At 48.5% G+C, this 12,500-nt stretch overlaps 1 protein-coding gene across 7 annotated transcripts in view; it reads left to right on the top strand.

Annotated features, from left to right (window-relative positions):
- The window catches only part of LOC123767948 (fat-like cadherin-related tumor suppressor homolog), a 511,054-nt gene that overhangs the window by 674 nt on the left and 497,880 nt on the right, over positions 1–12,500 (top strand). The window lies entirely within an intron of this gene.

Genomic DNA, 12,500 nt, shown 5'->3' with positions numbered 1-12,500 from the left:
GTCAACAGGATCGTCTTGGATACCGGAAGTGCTCCCCCCCTCCTTCCTCCCTCCCCCCCTCCTTGTTAGCCCGGACCAGCCAACAACCTCTCACCCCGCCTGCCCCCTCCCCCCCAAACTATCACCCCCCCTAACTATCACCCCCCCCCCTCCTCACAATACTGTCCCATACAAACCTCTGCTGGCGCCTCACACTAGTTACTCCTCACACTAATTACCCCTCACACTAGTTACTCCTCACACTAGTTACTCCTCACACTAATTACCCCTCACACTAATTACCCCTCACACTAGTTACTCCTCACACTAGTTACTCCTCACACTAGTTATTCCTCACACTAGTTACTCCTCACACTAGTTACTCCTCACATTAGTTACTCCTCACACTAGTTACCCCTCACACTAGTTATTCCTCACACTAGTTACTCCTCACACTAGTTACTCCTCACACTAGTTACTCCTCACACTAATTACCCCTCACACTAGTTACTCCTCACACTAGTTACTCCTCACACTAGTTACCCCTCACACTAGTTATTCCTCACACTAGTTATTCCTCACACTAGTTACTCCTCACACTAGTTACTCCTCACACTAATTACCCCTCACACTAGTTACTCCTCACACTAGTTATTCCTCACACTAGTTATTCCTCACACTAGTTACTCCTCACACTAGTTACTCCTCACACTAGTTATTCCTCACACTAGTTATTCCTCACACTAGTTACTCCTCACACTAGTTATTCCTCACACTAGTTATTCCTCACACTAGTTATTCCTCACACTAGTTACTCCTCACACTAGTTACTCCTCACACTAGTTATTCCTCACACTAGTTATTCCTCACACTAGTTACTCCTCACACTAGTTATTCCTCACACTAGTTATTCCTCACACTAGTTACTCCTCACACTAGTTACTCCTCACACTAGTTACCCCTCACACTAGTTATTCCTCACACTAGTTATTCCTCACACTAGTTACTCCTCACACTAGTTACTCCTCACACTAGTTACTCCTCACACTAGTTATTCCTCACACTAGTTACTCTCACTCACGCTCCAGCTCTCACTCACGCTCCAGCTCTCACTCGCGCTCCAGCTCTCACTCACGCTCAAGCTCTCACTTACGCTCAAGCTCTCACTCACGCTCCAGCTCTCACTCACGCTCCAGCTCTCACTCACGCTCCAGCTCTCACTCACGCTCCAGCTCTCACTCACGCTCCAGCTCTCAAATTATAAATCTCACTCATGCCTAACCTTACCCTTACACTAGCTTATCGTTACTCACGCCCACACTAACTCACGCCCCACACTTACTCACGCCCACACTTACTCACGCCTACAATCACGCCCACACTAACTCACGCCTACAATCACGCCCACACTAACTCACGCCCACACTTACTCACGCCCACAATCACGCCCACACTAACTCACGCCTACAATCACTCACGCCCACACTTACTCACGCCCACAATCACGCCCACACTAACTCACACCCCACACTTACTCACGCCCACACTTACTCACGCCTACAATCACGCCCACACTAACTCACGCCCACACTTACTCACGCCTACAATCACGCCCACACTAACTCACACCCCACACTTACTCACGCCCACACTTACTCACGCCTACAATCACGCCCACACTAACTCACGCCTACAATCACGCCCACACTTACTCACGCCCACAATCACGCCCACACTAACTCACACCCCACACTTACTCACGCCCACACTTACTCACGCCCACACTAACTCACGCCCACACTAACTCACACCCCACACTTACTCACGCCTACAATCACGCCCACACTAACTCACGCCTACAATCACGCCCACACTAACTCACGCCTACAATCACGCCCACACTAACTCACGCCCACACTTACTCACGCCCACAATCACGCCCACACTAACTCACACCCCACACTTACTCACGCCCACACTTACTCACACCCCACACTTACTCACATCCCACACTTACTCACACCCCACACTTACGCCCACAATCACGCCCACACTAACTCACACTCCACACTTACTCACGCCCACACTCACACTTATCTACCCATGATAAGTTGTGGTCCAAGAGCTAACAACTCGATCCTGCAGCCACAAATAAATAGTAAATACACGCGCCCCTCATAACTCCCAACCCACAACCTCCAACCCACAACCCCAACCCACAACTCCAATCCACAACCCCAACCCACAACCCCAACCCACAACTCCAATCCACATCCCCAGCCCACAACTCAAAACCCCAACCCACAACTCACAAGCCCAACTTACAACCCCAACCCACAACTCACAAGCCCAACCCACAACCCCAATCCACAACCCCAATCTACAACCCCAACCCACAACCCTAACCTACAATCCCAACCCACAACCCCAACCCACAATCCCAACCCCAACCCCAACCCACAACCCCAACCCACAACCCTAACCTACAACCCCAACCCACAACCCCCAACCGACAACCCCAACCCACAACCCCAACCCACAACCCCAACCCACAAGCCAAACCCACAACGCCAACCCACAACCCCAACCCACAACCCCAACCCACAAACCCCAACCCACAACCACAACCCACATCCCCAACCCACAACTCACAACCCCAACCCACAACCCCAACCCACAACCCCAACCCACATCAACCCACAACCCCAACCCACAACCCCATCCCACAACCCCAACCCTAACCCCAACCTACAACCAGAACCCTAACCCACAACCCCAACCCACAACCAGAACCCTAACCCACAACCCCAACCCTCATCCCCAACCCACAACCCCAACCCCATCTCACAATCCCACAAGCCCAACCCACAACCCCAACCCCAACTCACAATCCCACAAGCCCAACCCACATTCCCAACCCACATCCCTAACCCACATCCCCAACCCACAACTCACAACCCCAACCCACAAACCCCAACCCCAACCCCAACCCACAACCACAGCCCACATCCCCAACCTACAACTCCCAACCCCAATCCACAACCCTCAACCCACAACTCCAACCCTAACCCACAACCTCAACCCACAACCCCAACCCACATCCCCAACCCACAACTCGCAACCCCAACCCACAACCTCAATCCACAACCCGAACCCCAATCCACAACCCGAACCCCAACCTACAACCCCAATCCACAACCCCAACCCCAACCCACAACCCACAACCCCAACCCATAGCCCCAACTCACAACCCCAACCCACACCAGAGCTCAATTAGTACCGCCACGATTACGTTAGGTATCCTAGTTTGTGGAAAGCTGCTTCGGTCTGTTGCCTCGTGAGGGCCTACCCGCTTGGGGTCTAGGTGAGGGCTGACCCGCTTGGGGTCTAGGTGAGGGCTGACCCGCTTGGGGTCTAGGTGAGGGCTGACCCGCTTGGGGTCTAGGTGAGGGCTGACCCGCTTGGGGTCCTGGTTGAAAGGTAGAAGTTGCGAGGGACCAATAGGAGCTGCCTCGTATGGACCAATAGGAGCTGCCTCGTATGGACCAATAGGAGCTGCCTCGTATGGACCAATAGGAGCTGCCTCGTATGGACCAATAGGAGCTGCCTCGTATGGACCATAGGAGCTGCTTCGTATGGACCAATAGGAGCTGCCTCGTATGGACCAATAGGAGCTGCCTCGTATGGACCAATAACAGCTGCCTCGTATGGACCAATAGGAGCTGTCTCGTATGGACCAATAGGAGCTGCCTCGTATGGGCCAACAGGAGCTGCCTCGTATGGACCAATAACAGCTGCCTCGTATGGACCAATAGCAGCTGCCTCGTATGAACCAACAGGAGCTGCCTCGTATGGACCAACAGGAGCTGCCTCGTATGGACCAATAACAGCTGCCTCGTATGAACCAAATCAGCTGACTCGTTGTTACGGCCCTCTCGGGACGCAACGGGGTCCTTACTCTGATGTTGTTAGAGGAAGATATATGTATCCGTTCCCAAGCCAGTAGTGGCTATCAAGGGATGAGATCCGTGACGCAAGTAACTTAAAGGGAGTAGGGAAAGAAAGCTAAGAACTTAATATTATAATTTACACCATCACCGATTAAATATATATAATAAAAGAGTGCACAAGGGGGAGGGGTATTAACACTAGGCAAGGGGATTATTCACAATGTAGTCTTCGGCTGAAGACTCTGGTGACATAACTCTCGGTGCCGAGTCCTTGGTGCTTTCTTCGTGGCCACACAACGAATTCTTCAAAGAAGTTGAGCCTACCCTGGCCACAGGTCAGCCAAAACACAGGTCCACTGGGGGCACCGCCGTGGAGGCCGTCAACCACACGTCCAGCTGGTCTGCTGGCAGGTTCTGAGCCCACAAGGCTGGTACGGCTACTCCACGAACGATAAAAGGGGAACGCCCTAGACAGGAGCCTCGTGTGACACCACAAATCACTCCCCTGTCTCCAGTACCCCAGTGGACGATCGTCTCCAACAGTCGGTCCCGGGTAAATCCTTTTACTGCCACTCCACTGACAGGCTAACACACCACAGTGTTCTTCCGGGGGGACGACGTCACGACAACTGCAGCAAACTTCAAGGTATGGAGACTGGCTGCCTCGGGTAGACTGACTCAACCTTCAACACAGCGGTCCCAGGTCGACTCTGTAAACAGACACGTCATCAATGACTGGGACACACTAAAACACCTCACTTACGGGCTCGGGCACAAACACCTGACGTATCCAGTCCATAGATGGCGTTGTAGCCTGAGCACCACCTCACCAGAGGTCAGTGGCGGCGGTGTAGAGTGCTGAACGGGACTGGAAACTAGCCCTCGTAGCTGGTACGCGGCGTCCTCACCAGGTGTCGTCGTCCTCTTGGAGGGGGTTTCGGGAGCTGACCCACAGATGGCGCGGTCATTACGGCTCCGAGCTCGGACGCTGGATCCGGGTTCGTAACACTCGTATGGACCAACAGGAGCTGCCTCGTATGGACCAACAGGCCTCCTGCCGTGTACTTTATTGCAATAGTCTTACTGTTAAGAAATACAAAGATGTAGTGTTGAAAGGAGTAGGTTTTGATAAATATTTGGAGTGTTGAAAAATCTTAAGAGTCTTGAGGTGGTCGAGGACCGGGCCGTGGGGACGCTAAGCCCCGAAATCATCTCAAGATAACAAGTTAACAAGGAGAAGTTTTGAAGGGCTGAGGGTAAGCTGGTCTTAGGCCTAGGGTAAGTGGTTTAGAGGGACAGCCCAAGGGTTTCAGAGGTCTTGGGTGATGATACCAAAAATAACCAGAAGATACCCAGAAGATACCCAGAAGCTGTGATACCCAAACCAAAGTTGGGTAGAAAATTAAATTTCGTAAGCTTGATCGTAACTTCTTAATTAAACAGTGTACTCACCTAGTTGTACTCACCTAGTTGTGCTTGCGGGGGTTGAGCTCTGGCTCTTTGGTCCCGCCTCTCAACTGTCAATCAACAGGTGTACAGGTTCCTGAGCCTACTGGGCTCTATCATATCTACACTTGAAACTGTGTATGGAGTCAGCCTCCACCACATCACTTCCTAATGCATTCCATTTGTCAACCACTCTGACACTAAAAAAGTTCTTTCTAATATCTCTGTGGCTCATTTGGGCACTCAGTTTCCACTTGTGTCCCCTAGTGCGTGTGCCCCTTGTGTTAAACAGCCTGTCTTTATCAACCCTGTCAATTCCCTTGAGGATCTTGAATGTGGTGATCATGTCCCCCCTAACTCTTCAAAGTGTGTGTGCCTATCGGTGATACGATTAGTTGATTACCAATTATATTAAAAAAACAAGCTAAAGTTTCACCTTAAATTAGGATGCATTTATTTTATCAATTGTGAATGTATTACAAAATAATCAAATGTAACTTTTTTTCGTTAAAAACCTCATAAAAATAAATTATTTTAATACAAAATCACTTCACAATATCACTAAGTTTGTGTCCCCTCAAGAGGATTCGAACCCAGATCACCAGGTGTCTTCCCCACTAACAGCACAACTACCATGACCTCTACAACAGCGATATAATGGCTATAACCAGTATGCCAAATGTGAAATGAATGTGCTTCAAAAAAAATTATTAACAGTAATTGTTAAATAGAAATTAGAAATAAATGCTTTTTGTAATATTTTATTGAAAAGTAAGAGTTAATTAATAGTTACTAATATTACTGATTTACACGGCTATATTGTAATTTATATTTACCCCCCCCCTCCCCCCCCACACCCCCTGTCAACTAGGTGAAGGTTTCCCTGTCAAAATTAATATGTGGCTTGCAGATAGGAGTTTCCCTGTCAAAATTAATATGTGGCTTGCAGGCAGGAGTTTCCCTGTCAAAATTAATATGTGGCTTGCAGGTAGGAGTTTCCCTGTCAAAATTAATATGTGCCTTGCAGGTAGGAGTTTCCCTGTCAAAATTAATATGTGCCTTGCAGGTAGGAGTTTCCCTGTCAAAATTAATATGTGGCTTGCATGTAGGAGTTTCCCTGTCAAAACTAATATTTGTCAACCAGGTATAAGAGGCTCCCTATCGACCCTAATGTGTCTAATCGAGCCTAATCAATCTCTCAGCCATTCAGGGCGTTCCCCAAAAATTTTTCGAAATATTTCAAGGGATCCACCTAAGGGAAAAAAATTAATAAAAGATGGCGAATCACTACTTATAAGCGTCGCAAGGACCTATACACAGCATGTGACTGTAAGATTGTCAAGGCTTCCTAACCTGAACATCTGCAATACGTACTCACCTAGTTGTGTTTGCGGGGGTTGAGCTCTGGCTCTTTGGCCCCGCCTCTCAACCTCTCAAACGTGTGTAGTCTCTGGTGCTCCTGCTGAGTTATAGCAGGAAGAGTTAGTAAGGAGAGAGGAGTTTGATAGCAACCCCAATCCACAGGTTGGGGATGTGGGTTGGGGTTGGGGTTGTGGTCCACACAGGTGCAGCAGTGTGTGTTTATAGTAGTGGAGTGGTTGATTGGGTGTGTGTAGCAGAGGTTGAAGAGGGTTGAGGGGTTTGACGCGGTGAGTTGAAGATGGTGGGGGCAAATGGAAAGTTTATTATTTATTTACATTGTATTTTCTACCATGGACTATTTTACCATTCGTGTACAATGGTGAAATTGTACCAATTTCTACTCTCTAATTGCTTAGTACGTCAATGTTTGTACTATGGTGCACATTAGTTAAGAGAAAGTACTATGTAAACAGAAGGATGGGTTGCAGTGTGCAATGCTGTGCACTCAGCCACAGGTGCTTGGAGGGTCCTTTTGCACTCTCATTATATCCACCTTTTGTTGAGTGCATGCAGGTTTTTCTTTTTTAAATTTTGCCCCGAGGGGCGAGTTTATTGGGCAGCGTCACCCATCCTGTGAGTGGATACACCGCCATAGTGACAGTATTGGGCAGCGTCACTCATCCTGTGAGTGGATACACCGCCATAGTGACAGTATTGGGCAGCGTCACTCATCCTGTGAGTGGACACACCGCCATAGTGACAGTTTTGGGCAGCGCCACTCATCTTGTGAGTGGACACACCACCATAGTGACAGTATTGGGCAGCGCCACAAATCCTGTGAGTGGACACACCGCCATAGTGACAGTATTGGGCAGCGCCACTCATCCTGTGAGTGGACACACCGCCATAGTGACAGTATTGGGCAGCGCCACTCATCCTGTGAGTGGACACACCGCCATAGTGACAGTATTAGGCAGCGCCACTCATCCTGTGAGTGGACACACCGCCATAGTGACAGTATTAGGCAGCGCCACTCATCCTGTGAGTGGACACACCGCCATAGTGACAGTATTGGGCAGCGTCACTCATCCTGTGAGTGGACACACCGCCATAGTGACAGTTTTGGGCAGCGCCACTCATCCTGTGAGTGGACACATCGCCATAGTGACAGTTTTGGGCAGCGCCACTCATCCTGTGAGTGGACACACCGCCATAGTGACAGTATTAGGCAGCGCCACTCATCCTGTGAGTGGACACACCGCCATAGTGACAGTATTAGGCAGCGCCACTCATCCTGTGAGTGGACACACCGCCATAGTGACAGTATTGGGCAGCGCCACTCATCCTGTGAGTGGACACACCGCCATAGTGACAGTATTAGGCAGCGCCACTCATCCTGTGAGTGGACACACCGCCATAGCAGCATGTACAACACTCCCCAATAGGAAGAAAACCCGCTGGGTTGTTCATCCTGTCACTTGTATGCAGATTTGACCCCTGTTCTCAGTACGTATAGGCCTACTCATTCCAAGCCCATACATTGATTTTTTGTTGTTGTTACTAGTGTAAGAAGCTGACATAGGCTTAATTCCCCCCCCCCCCCCCGAAAAAAGGCACTTTAAATGGAAAGATAAGACAAAGACAATTGGAATTCGTACCAACAAAGAAAATGGGGAAACCCACAAACCCCCCCCCAAAAAAGGAAATTCTATCACGTCAAACACAATAGGAATTGACGGGTGAAAAAAGGAAAAGGGAATTAGACACACAACAGTTGAGTGAAACAATGGGTTGTCTAAGCCAAGCTGTAAATTACATCTTGAGAATTGTCCTCTTGGAGTGCGATGGCTCTCCCATTCAGGCTTCGATTGCCTATAGTCTACCATGGAGACAGATATTTACACGGAAGAAAAGAGCCACATGAGAGAGAGAGAGAGACTGACTGACTCATTTCTCTCTCTCTCTCTCTCTCTCTCTCTCTCTCTCTCTCTCTCTCTCTCTCTCTCTCTCTCTCTCTCTCTCTCTCTCTCTCTCTCTCTCTCTCACAGAAGGGGTGCCAACTACTCAGGAAAAGAGCCAAAGGGTCAATTAAGCCAATATTTAACAGTAAGGACCCAAAAAAATATAGAATTAGACCAAATGGGAATTTAAGTGGAGGAAGACAAATGGGCGGCAGCCACTCTACCACCACCACCACCACTGGCCCGCTGCCACCCCCCCCCCCTCTCCACCACTACCACCAGCCACCATCACCAACCACCCCCGGCAGCAACCACCCCACCACCACTACCACCAGCCAACCACTCCTACCAGCGCCATTCCCCAACCCTCCATACATTACCATATTAATTGTGTCGTGTATATATATATATATATATATATATATATATATATATATATATATATATATATATATATATATATATATATATATATATATATATATTGTTTATTTATGTGGTAAGTTTTAGCGTAAATACTGAGTAATACATTCCCTGGCCACGTTTCCTTTCACCTAATGCCTCTGTTCACCTAGCAATGCATATGTACCTGGGAGTTATTAAGCAGCTGTTGTGGGATGCATCTTATGGAGGGTCAGTAGTTGGATTTAGGTGAGAGGGAAGGTGACCTCGATAAGCACAAGTGCAGGATTCCTGTCCCCGGAGAAAGGGGGAGGGGGGGGGAATAACCTGACGAGGGGGGGGGGGGAATTACCTGACGAATGATAGGCATTTGTCTCATAATTTGCCACAGGCCTAGCTAATTAGTGAGCAGTATTGGGGTGAACAAATTTTTTTTTTTGGGGGGGGGGCATTGTTGATGTTCATTTCCTGGGTAGAATAGGTTGGGAAGGGGTAGAATAGGTTGGGAAGGGGTAGAATAGGTTGGGAAGGGGGTAGAATAGGTTGGGAAGGGGGTAGAATAGGTTGGGAAGGGGGTAGAATAGGTTGGGAAGGGGGTAGAATAGGTTGGGTCGGGGGTAGAATAGGTTGGGAAGGGGGTAGAATAGGTTGGGAAGGGGGAGCTGGGTAGTATTGGGTCCGCCCCTAACTGAAGAGGACTACTTTTCACTGTAGAACTCTACTCCTCACTCTTAATGTAGAGGACCTTCCTTCACAGTTACTATACATAACCACCCTTCACAGTTACCATACAGGACTGTGCCTCACAGTTACTGTGGCTCACGTGCGCCTTTCTCAAGTCTGGCCCTCCTCCTCCTCCCCCTCTCTGCTACAAACTAGCTCATTAGCATGTTGAGCCGTGTAAGTCATTTGAGTTCATAACTTTCATCCTTGAATTAGTCGGATTGTATTTTGCTGTCTGCATTCTTGACAGCGTGAACATTTCTGAATTACACATGCTGTGTGAGTTGTAAGGAGGCCCTATGTTCGTTGTACCGAGGTTTTTTGGGCCATTGACCTTGTGTTCGTTGCACCTAGGTTTTATGCCTGGATGTCATGTATTCGTTGTACCGAGATTTTATGCCTGGAGATACTGTGTTCGCTGTACCGAGGCCTTTGCCCAGAATCACAAGGGTATTGTACTAGAGCGGTTCTTCTTATATCGAGGCTTGTTCTCATTGGTCCCGTGTTCGTTGTAAAGGGCATTTTGTGTTCGTTGTACTGAGGCTTTGGCAGGATCCGTTATACCGGGGATCACGTGGTCCAAGAACCTTGTGCTCTCCGGATCCGGTGTCAGTATTCGAAGGCAGGAGTGAGAACCATCATGGGAATCGATCCCAGGAACATATTGTCACGTGTCGAAGATGCGTGAGCATCCTTAGGAGACAGGTTAGCGTGACCTCGTATGAACGTTCAAGGAATCGTAGGTTTCCATATCAACATTTTATCTTATAATGTGTTCATCTCATCCAGTTTTAGCACGACGATTCAAGCAATGACATCCAAGGTCACTGGTGCCTCAAGAAATATGACAGAGGTTGCCACAGTAGAGGCATAAGGTTGCCACAGTAGAGGCATAAGGTTGCCACAGTAGAGGCATAAGGTTGCCACAGTAGAGGCATAAGGTTGCCACAGTAGAGGCATAAGGTTGCCACAGTAGAGGCATAAGGTTGCCACAGTAGAGGCATAAGGTTGCCACAGTAGAGGCATAAGGTTGCCACAGTAGAGGCATAAGGTTGCCACAGTAGAGGCATCAGGTTGCCACAGTAGAGGCATAAGGTTGCCACAGTAGAGGCATAAGGTTGCCACAGTAGAGGCATAAGGTTGCCACAGTAGAGGCATAAGGTTGCCACAGTAGAGGCATAAGGTTGCCACAGTAGAGGCATAAGGTTGCCACAGTAGAGGCATAAGGTTGCCACAGTAGAGGCATAAGGTTGCCACAGTAGAGGCATAAGGTTGCCACAGTAGAGGCATAAGGTTGCCACAGTAGAGGCATAAGGTTGCCACAGTAGAGGCATAAGGTTGCCACAGTAGAGGCATAAGGTTGCCACAGTAGAGGCATAAGGTTGCCACAGTAGAGGCATAAGGTTGCCATGGTAGAGGCATCAGGTTGCCATGGTAGAGGCATCAAGTTGCCATAGTAGAAGCATCAGGTTGTCACAGTAGAGGCATAAGGTTGCCTTGGTAGAGGCATAAGGTTGCCATGGTAGAGGCATAAGGTTGCCATGGTAGAGGCATAAGGTTGCCATAATAGAGGCATCAGGTTGCCACGGTAGAGGCATCAGGTTGCCATATGTAGAGGCATCAGGTTGCCATAGTAGAGGCATCAGGTTGCCGTAGTAGAGGTATCAGGTTGCCATATATAGAGGCATCAGGTTGCCATATGTAGAGGCATCAGGTTGCCATATGTAGAGGCATCAGGTTGCCATATGTAGAGGCATCAGGTTGCCATAGTAGAGGCATCAGGTTGCCATAGTAGAGGCATCAGGTTGCCATATATAGAGGCATCTTCTAATGGTTTTTATTGTACTAATGATTCCATCATTTCGTAAAATTCTTAAATATTTGGATGAATTGAAAACTGATTTACGAACTAGAGGCCCACCATCAGGAATTTTGTTCCTCTGCTTCTCAGAGTATCATATCCGTTGACCTATTCTTTAGCTGGCCCTCATGCAGGTCGGCGTTCAATCCCCGACTGTCCACTAGTGGTTGGCCACCATTCCTAAACCAACCCTCCCCCCCCTCCCCATCCCAAGTCCTTATACACCTTCCAAGTGCTATACAGTCGTAATGACTTGGCGCTTTTCCCTTGATAAGTCCTTTCTTTTTAAGCTGGTTGATTAGTGTCTTCGGGCATTTTCTAATGGTAAAATGAGTAAGGACATGAGTAAGGACATGAGTAAGGACATGAGTAGAGACAAGGAGGGAAGTAGTCTGTCTGTCTTTAGCATATCATGGTTCATAGGTTAAGGTCTGCGTCTGGGGGGGGGGGAGGTGGGGGGGCGTCGAGCCCTTTCTTGTTCCAAATATTTTTTTTCCTCATGGTCTACTTATCACCTGACTTCCTTGTAATGGTTCCGGAGATTAATGGTGGTTGGGGGGGCTGATCAACCAGGCTGTTTGACGCCGCAGCTCGCAATCTCTAGCCCCAGCTGTCAACAACAGCCCGGTGACACCCATGTGCCGGACACTTTGGGCATTACATACAACAATTGTAAACCGCCAATAGTGTACTTTTTTTTGTAATCGACCGTTTTAAATGAACTAATATCCGAAAATAGTATTTTTATTTATATTAAAATGAGATTTTAATGAAAGTATCGAAATGCAATTAAGGTCTATTCAGACCAGTGAGTGG

Source organism: Procambarus clarkii, chromosome 58 (genome assembly GCF_040958095.1).
Source record: "Procambarus clarkii isolate CNS0578487 chromosome 58, FALCON_Pclarkii_2.0, whole genome shotgun sequence".
Taxonomy (NCBI): domain Eukaryota; kingdom Metazoa; phylum Arthropoda; class Malacostraca; order Decapoda; family Cambaridae; genus Procambarus; species Procambarus clarkii.
The sequence above is the reverse complement of the archived record's forward strand: the minus strand, read 5'-3'. Positions and strand labels throughout refer to the sequence as shown.